This window comes from Solanum pennellii, chromosome 5, assembly GCF_001406875.1.
Source record: "Solanum pennellii chromosome 5, SPENNV200".
Classification (NCBI taxonomy): domain Eukaryota; kingdom Viridiplantae; phylum Streptophyta; class Magnoliopsida; order Solanales; family Solanaceae; genus Solanum; species Solanum pennellii.
In genome coordinates, this window is record NC_028641.1 from 65,775,805 (window position 1) to 65,783,768 (window position 7,964).

General features: G+C 30.3%; 1 pseudogene; it reads right to left on the reverse strand.

The window, feature by feature from the left end:
- Positions 1–2,341: 2,341 nt before the first annotated feature.
- LOC107019647 lies at positions 2,342–4,873 on the reverse strand (annotated as a pseudogene).
- Positions 4,874–7,964: the final 3,091 nt, after the last annotated feature.

Sequence of the window (7,964 nt, forward strand, 5' to 3'; positions counted from 1 at the left end):
AAAAAAAATTAAATAATTAGAAATAGTTTCATGCTTAAATTAACTAATTTAGTTCGAATTATCATTTAAAATAATTCAAAAAAAATAATTCTAGTTAATCTAGTTTTGTAAAAGTCTTAATCATTTGCAATTAATTCAATTATTTTAATTAATATCTTCTTTTCTTAAAAATTAAAAAGTATTCCTTGTTTATCTATTTTCTCAAGTTAAGTCATTTTCCTAAATATAGTCAAAATAGTTATCTAAGTCGTAGGACAACCGCAAGTTAGCGGACGCTTTAAATGCCTTAATAATCTTTTTGAAGTGTAAATATGAACCTCTTACCCATTTTTTAAATTTATAAGAATTAATTTTTTAGAGTTTTTTTAATTAAGTTTTCTTAATTTCTTTAAAAAATTAAGTGGCGACTCTTTTCTAAGTATTTTTCTCAAATTGTATTATACTTGAAACATTTCAAAAAGTGATTTTTCTAAAGATAGTAAAATTACGGCATAACATATATATATATATATAATTTTTTGCAAAGTTAATAGGTATCCATGCCCTCATGTGAGCATGTGGGTCCTCCATTCAATGACTCTTGTTCTTATTCCTTTCTAGAAAAAAAAATAAAAATTATAATAACTTTGTCTCATTAACAAAAATTAAAATATTATTTTTTGTAAATTTCTTTGATAAATTCATCCTTAAAGACTTGGTAATTATAAAAAAATATTATGTGAAAAAATGGTCAATTTTGTATGCGAAAAACACATGGTCTGGTCAAATGCGGGAAAATTGAGTTGAGCTAAATTATATCATAGTCAAATGGGAATGAAACGCAGCAAGAAAATAATAAATGGCACGAGTGAGCTAAAGGTTAACATGGCCAAAGCAAGGCAGTGGCAGCTTCGGTGGTGTGCATGCATGAAAAATGTGCGGGTGGATTCAAGTGGACTTTGATGATATCGTGAATATAGAATGTTTAGAGATTGTTTTGGAGCCAAAAATATGGAAGGAAAATGCAGCAAAGGGCCGAAATCCAGTCAAGTCAAGTCACATGTCAAGCACATGCAGCGGTTACCTTTTTGTAACCGCTTGAGTCCAGATTCATTGTATCTTTTGTATGCTTTTTGAATTCAAAATTTGAATGTTTCTTATCAGTTGGGGATGTCAACTGAAATATAATTTAGTGGGTTGAATGTTTGAAATGTTTTAGACATGTGTCACAACACTATACAATATAAACACACAAGGCTGCCACATGTTCTATAAATGAATAGTCTTGTGTGTGTTGGACGTTTTGGGGATAGACTTGTTATCCTAAGGGTGAAAGAGAGAAGATTAAGTCTGGAATTTTACCAAGACACTTAAAAAAAGTGAGGTTTTTAAAAAGGTGTCTAAGGAAGCAATCGAATTGTGATTGTGCTTTAAATTGAAGTCGAAGTTTAAGTTTGATATAATTGTTATTCCAACGAGTGAATCCTCTGTATTGGTTTTGATTATTAATATAAAGGTTGGGTTTGACCGTATGTTTATGTGTTGATTTCATTGTTAAAGTTTTGGAAAATAATCTAAGGCAGAAAAAAAATGTCCTTGAACGTTAGGCAGAATAGGTTGTGAAAAGGACTGAGTTGAGTGGGGCTTGACTGTCGTCACATTGGCTAACCTCTTGCATAAAATTTAGGTGAAGTAATCTGCCCGTGTGACAACCACTAATACGGATCATATGGTTCCAATGAACCAATCTAAGGCAACATTGACTTCAAAAATTCCTCACACGCAGCAATCATTTAACATGATGTTGAAAGAAATCAGCCAGATCAAGACCTTAACTTTATTACCATCTATAGCAATATATAGCAATACTATGATAAATTTGTAATATGTATGAAAAGTGAATTATGTATGTAATATATATGCATTATATTTGTTTTAAAATATATTATGCCTTTTTAATAAGACATTGACACATTGTATTATAAGTGTACTAAAATATGCGATAAATGTATTATTTATCAATCAGACTTGAATTATATGTGTTTTATAAATTATTCTCTGTAATATATATTAAAATTGAATTATAATTGTATTAAAAGTTATCAAGTGAAAAGAAATGTTATTAATATAAATGGTAAATATTTCTTACTATAGTATATTTATTGTACGTTTCCCTTTAGCAAATTAGAGAATCTTTAGAAACTTAAGCCTATTGAAACATTTATAATAATATGTAATTGCAAATATTTATTTATGAAAGGATCATAAAAATAATATATAATTTACTCATTTGATAAAATTGAATAAGAGTTAGCAAAGTTTTGATAGTTCTCAATAAAAATTCCCCACACACAGCAAGCATTCAGCTTGCTTGTTGAAAGAAATCAGTCAACCATTTCATCAAGATCTTAGCTTTATCATAAGTTGGGTTATTCAAATGAAAAACATGTTGTTCCCCTTGTGTTTCCTTGATCTCCACTTCACCTTTCCATCCACATTTCTTAAAGGCCTCATAGTATGTCCAACCTCTGTCTCTTCTAAAATCCTTCTCTGCAGTGCATATCAGAATGTTGGAGCAACAAAGCTCGGATAGCAAACTGGGACGTGCGGCTGGATTGCATCGAGGGTCATCAGTATTGGGACTTTCAGGGCAAATATACGACCAAATTTTATTTGGTTCATTGTTTCCGAAAAGGGGTAAATCAATGCCATTCCAACGAGGTTCAAGTTATCTCCAACTCAAGTTTATGATCTTCATCTATACTTGCTCGCATCATGATGATATGAGCAATGTTGGCTCCTGATCTATCACCTGACGTGACAAAATCAATACATTTTCAGTAAATCAATCAATCTGCTCATGTTTGATCTCCGTTAGCAAGTAAATACTTTTAACTTTGAGTATGCATATCTCCGACATCTTAACTCGTCTTTATCATGTCAGTTAGGTACTCCAACTTACAAATGATCATTTAGACACCTTTGAAATTTATATTTCACATTTGCGTAGTGTATCCAATAGACACAATGAAGGTGAGTTAGAGTGTTAAGTTGTCAGTTGATATCAAGTTGATGAGTTTAAATGTGCAAACTATCAAAGTTTGAATGATTACTTTCTAGTTGGGTCAAATTTGAGTATGTTTTAATATATATATTACGATAACTTGAGAATTATAGGATCAAAATGAGTTAAAATAATGTAACCTAATGAATCGAAACGCAACCTGATTCCAAATATACAGAAAATTTGGGCAAACAATTGAGCAGGTTGCGTCAAATTTGAATGAGTCATATGAATCAAATTTGGCAAGTCAAAATGAGTCAAGATCTTACCCAACCAAAATTTACTTGGGTCAAAATAGGTAAGGCAATGGGTCACAACCCAATCGATTCAATTTTTACTAAGTTTTAATTAATTTTTTTGTTGGATTTAAAAAGATTTTAGTACCTAAAAGAATTTTTTTATTATCACTATATATTAAAAAAACTAAAATATATTCACAACAAATTTCATTAATGAATTTGGATTACATATCAGCCCAATTTTACTAAATTGAAATGAATTTAGATAAAACAAATTGAGATAACAAATAAATGAATTGAACAAATTAAGTTTAATTTTGTCACCCTTACCACATCAAATATAAAGATTTGCAAAATTTAAACTGATAAAACCTTACCCCTATATCAAGAACCAGGTTCTAAATAATTTGATTAAGAAGAAAGCAATAAAACAAACACGTTTGTATAAAACCTTCCTCACTCAAGGAAGGAAAAACTCAACTCTTGTTTTATTAACTTTTCTTACTCAATTACAATTTTTCAATTAACTCTAATCGAACTCTCAACTCACAAGAAGCCAAATCCACTTCTTGCTAGCTAACTCGCAAACACTCTCACTCCGCAAGAAGTCAAACCCCACTTCTTGTTTACAATCTCACAAGCTCACAAACTCACAAACTCACAAGACGATCTTTGTTGCTTCTCTCTCTTTCTCTCACCTTTCTTCACTTTTCTTCTCGATTGTAAAGACTACTTTCTCTAGCTGGATATCTCTGTTTATATAGGCGCTCCATCAACAAGTTAATAACAAAATTGTTTGCTGATATCATCTTTGATTAGGAAAAGGATTTGTCTACTTTGTTAATTTGTACGCGTGAAAACTAAGTCCTTCTTGGAAAAGACGCATGACAAAATAGAGTCCTTCTTGTGCATGAACGTAGAGTTCTTTTATGGAAAGGTTTTGCCTTTTTCTGCGCAAGTCTTTTATATCCATAAATAAGTTTTATTTCGCTGCTTTTCTTAAATAGCCTTGGTATTTTGAATCTTCCAAAATAACTGCAATTTAATTATTCCGAATACCTGTATAGAAGTACCTGGTTCTCATATTTTTATCATCAAAATACAATTGAGTCATATTAACTCTCATCAAATTTCCCCTTTTTGATAATAACAAACACAAGTGTTGATAACTCAACCTTCATTCAATAGTGATAATGATATGCGGATATACCCTTCTCCCTTTTGACATGTCAAAAAGAAAAAATGAGCAGGAAACAAATACCAAGACATATAAACTATAGCATTAGGGAGAACAGTCTACAACTTTACACAAACAAGCTGATACCAAAAACAGCAAAACAACCATTAGCCAGAATGTCTACACATGCAAACTAAAGCACCATTACGCCAAAATACTAAGCAAAACACCGACACGCAAAAACAGTTTTTTGTCTGAACAAAAAGCAAGAGAAACGAAGAAGGAAAAGACTTTTAAGCAGGAGGAGCTAACAACTTAAAGAAAAAGATCAATTGATGTACCTGTCAAAAAAACTCTGGAGAAATCAGCATAACATTTCAGCCATGGTTCACTTCCCTGAGAAACCCATTTCATTTTGTGATGAGATTATGAAGAAGAGATGCAAGATCCTATTCATTTTGTGAAAAAGGTGGACAAATTTATTTTGTCAAAAATTCAGGCATAAGGAAAGATTTGTTGGGTTTATTTGTCATAATTTCTTACCATAAATAGGTTTTTCTTTTAGAAAAATGTTTTGATGTTTTGACTGGTCATTTTCTTGTAGGAAATATTTTAGGACTCTATAAATATATGTTTGTAACTTCTAACTTAATCAACATTCACAATATACTCTTGGGTTTTGAGATTATGGTGGATATTGTGTTCCAAGTGAATTGGTTGAGGTTATTTCTCTCTATATTTTGTACTTTCATATTTATAGTGGATTGCTCACCTCATTTGTGACGTAGATCGATTAACCGAACCACATTAGATCTTTGTGCCTTTTGGTATCTTTCTCGTTTGTATTCTTACTCATGGTCTTTCGAGGTTTGCTTTACTAGCTTCCGTTTTACACCTGCTTATTATAGTCCTAACAAGTTCTCTATATATTTTATACTCTCTTTTATATAGTGAATTGTTTATCTCCTCTTGTGACATAGGTCGACTCACCAGATCACGTTAAATTTTATTTCTTTTGATATATTTCTCGTTTGTCTACTTACTTATGCTCTTATGATGTTTTCTTTACTAGATTAGAATGAGACCTAAGTATTAAATAAATTGGTGAATATGGACGATCTTAAACATTACAATTTTAACTAGAAGGAATTAATTTTCTTAAAATAAACTATTTATTTCTTAATAGGTCTAAAAGTCAACCATATGTCAGGGCTATTTAATCTAATGATATTTCCACAACTTTTGTGTTTTGATTTGGTTTTCAACACTATTTATGTGAATGATGTTTTAGCCACTAAAAATTTAGAATGAATTTATAAGCACAATTTATATAAATAAAAAAAGGTTATTTAAATACACTACATAGTAATTTCATATACAATTAAGATAAAGAAAATAATATTTTGTACTTTCACCGAATTCTTATACATATATATATATATATATATATATATATATATATATGCGGTGTTATTTTTCAACGAACTGGTTCATGTGAACCCGCTTGACCCTCTGTGGGCCCACCCCTATATATATATATATATATATAATCAGTTTTTAAAATTTTGTATGTATATATTAATTTTTTACCCCACTAACACAAGTGTGACCCTTGGCCTAGTGGTGAAAAAGGCATAATTTTCGTAGCCTGCCCAAGTTTGAATCCTCATTCCCACAATTTGGTTTTATTTAATATATCCTCACACCACTTTGTGAAAATCCTGAGTACCCCACAAACACAAGTGTGACTCTTGGCCTAGTGGTGAAAAAGGCATAATTTTCCTAGCCTTCCCAAGTTTGAATCCTCATTCCCACATTTTGGTTTTATTTATTATATCTTGATTCCACTTTGTGAAAATCCTAAATACGTCACTATATATGTAGAGAGAGATTAGATGTCATTCCCACATTTTGATTTTATTTTTTATATCTTGATCCCACTTTGTGAAAATCCTGAGTACGCCACTATAGAGAGAGAGGAGGAGAGAGATTAGATGTCATTTCCACATTTTGGTTTTATTTATTATATCTTGATCCCACTTTGTGAAAATCCTAAATACGTCACTATATATGTAGAGAGAGATTAGATGTCATTCCCACATTTTGATTTTATTTTTTATATCTTGATCCTACTTTGTGAAAATCCTGAGTACGCCACTATATAGAGAGAGAGGAGGAGAGAGATTAGATGTCATTTACACATTTTGGTTTTATTTATTATACTGGTGTTAAAGTTTATAAATTCAAACTATAGTTTTGATAACTTTTTTTTTATACTTAGAGCAATCTTTTTTGTTGCGGTTGATGATCGTAACAATGATCAAAGGCACTGCAAGAAAGCTTCTCGAGAAGTGATTTATACTGTTGAAAGTCTAGCTCATCCTAGCAAGGCATATCTAAATCTCTTAATAATGATCATTCGTATTTGATATCATAAATAGCTTTGTCTGTCAACCATTTCGATGTGCGAGATGAAGGGCAACTCTTTCATACTCCTAATGCCGACTCATCTTTCTTGGAAGCATTAAGAATGCAGAAAAAATGAAGATTTCATCTACAGTCAATTGTGAAATGAGAGAAATAAATTAGTTAGAAATATGTTATTACAAGGACTCTCAAATAGAAAAGAAGTAAGAAATAAAATAAAGGAAAGAGTACAAGCTCTGAGGTGAAAGTGCTTCAATTGAGTTCAAGAATAGTAATTGAAAACTTATTTGATAAGTAAAATTATTAGTACAAATTAATAAAAAGCAAACAAAAAATAGAGTTAAAATTTATCTAAAATGTGTTTCTCCACAAGAAATGATCCAGACTTTTATAGTAACTTTTTTTTCTTCTATGAACTTTATTTACTAGATCTGCCAATTTCTTTCCTTCTAACATTTCTACCTACTACTATAAGTCAAATATAAGTCTCGTTAAATAAGATAATTAGCTAGAGTTGCATATATACTATGTTAATTTAACATTTGTGACGAATAGTTCTGTTGGATCATTTTCTATAGGAAAAAAAATTAATATAATATGAATCAAGTAGATTTTACAAATAAAAACTATATTATTCTTATAGGCCTAAATAAAATGTATGACAAGCCCAACTTCTAGCTACAATGAAAAAAAATCTGATATTTTAATGGGCAACTTTCACATATAGCAAACAAAAAATTCATATATGTATAATATAGCAAACTTTGCATAATTGCGCTCCATAGCAAACATAAAAACTGTATAATTCGCTATACATATAAAAGTGTATAATTCGCTGGCCTAAATTGTATAATTCGCTGGCCTAAATTGTATAATTTGTTGGCCTATTTCGCTGCAATTGTATAATTTGCTTTGCATATAGTTGAATCGAATTAAAATGTATGTATATTGCATAATTATAAGTGTATAGCAAGAAGATATATGTTTTTCTCGCTTTATACAAAAACAGAAACACAATATATACACTTCTGTTGTATAAAGCTAGAGAAAATTGTATTTCACTGCAATTGTATAATTC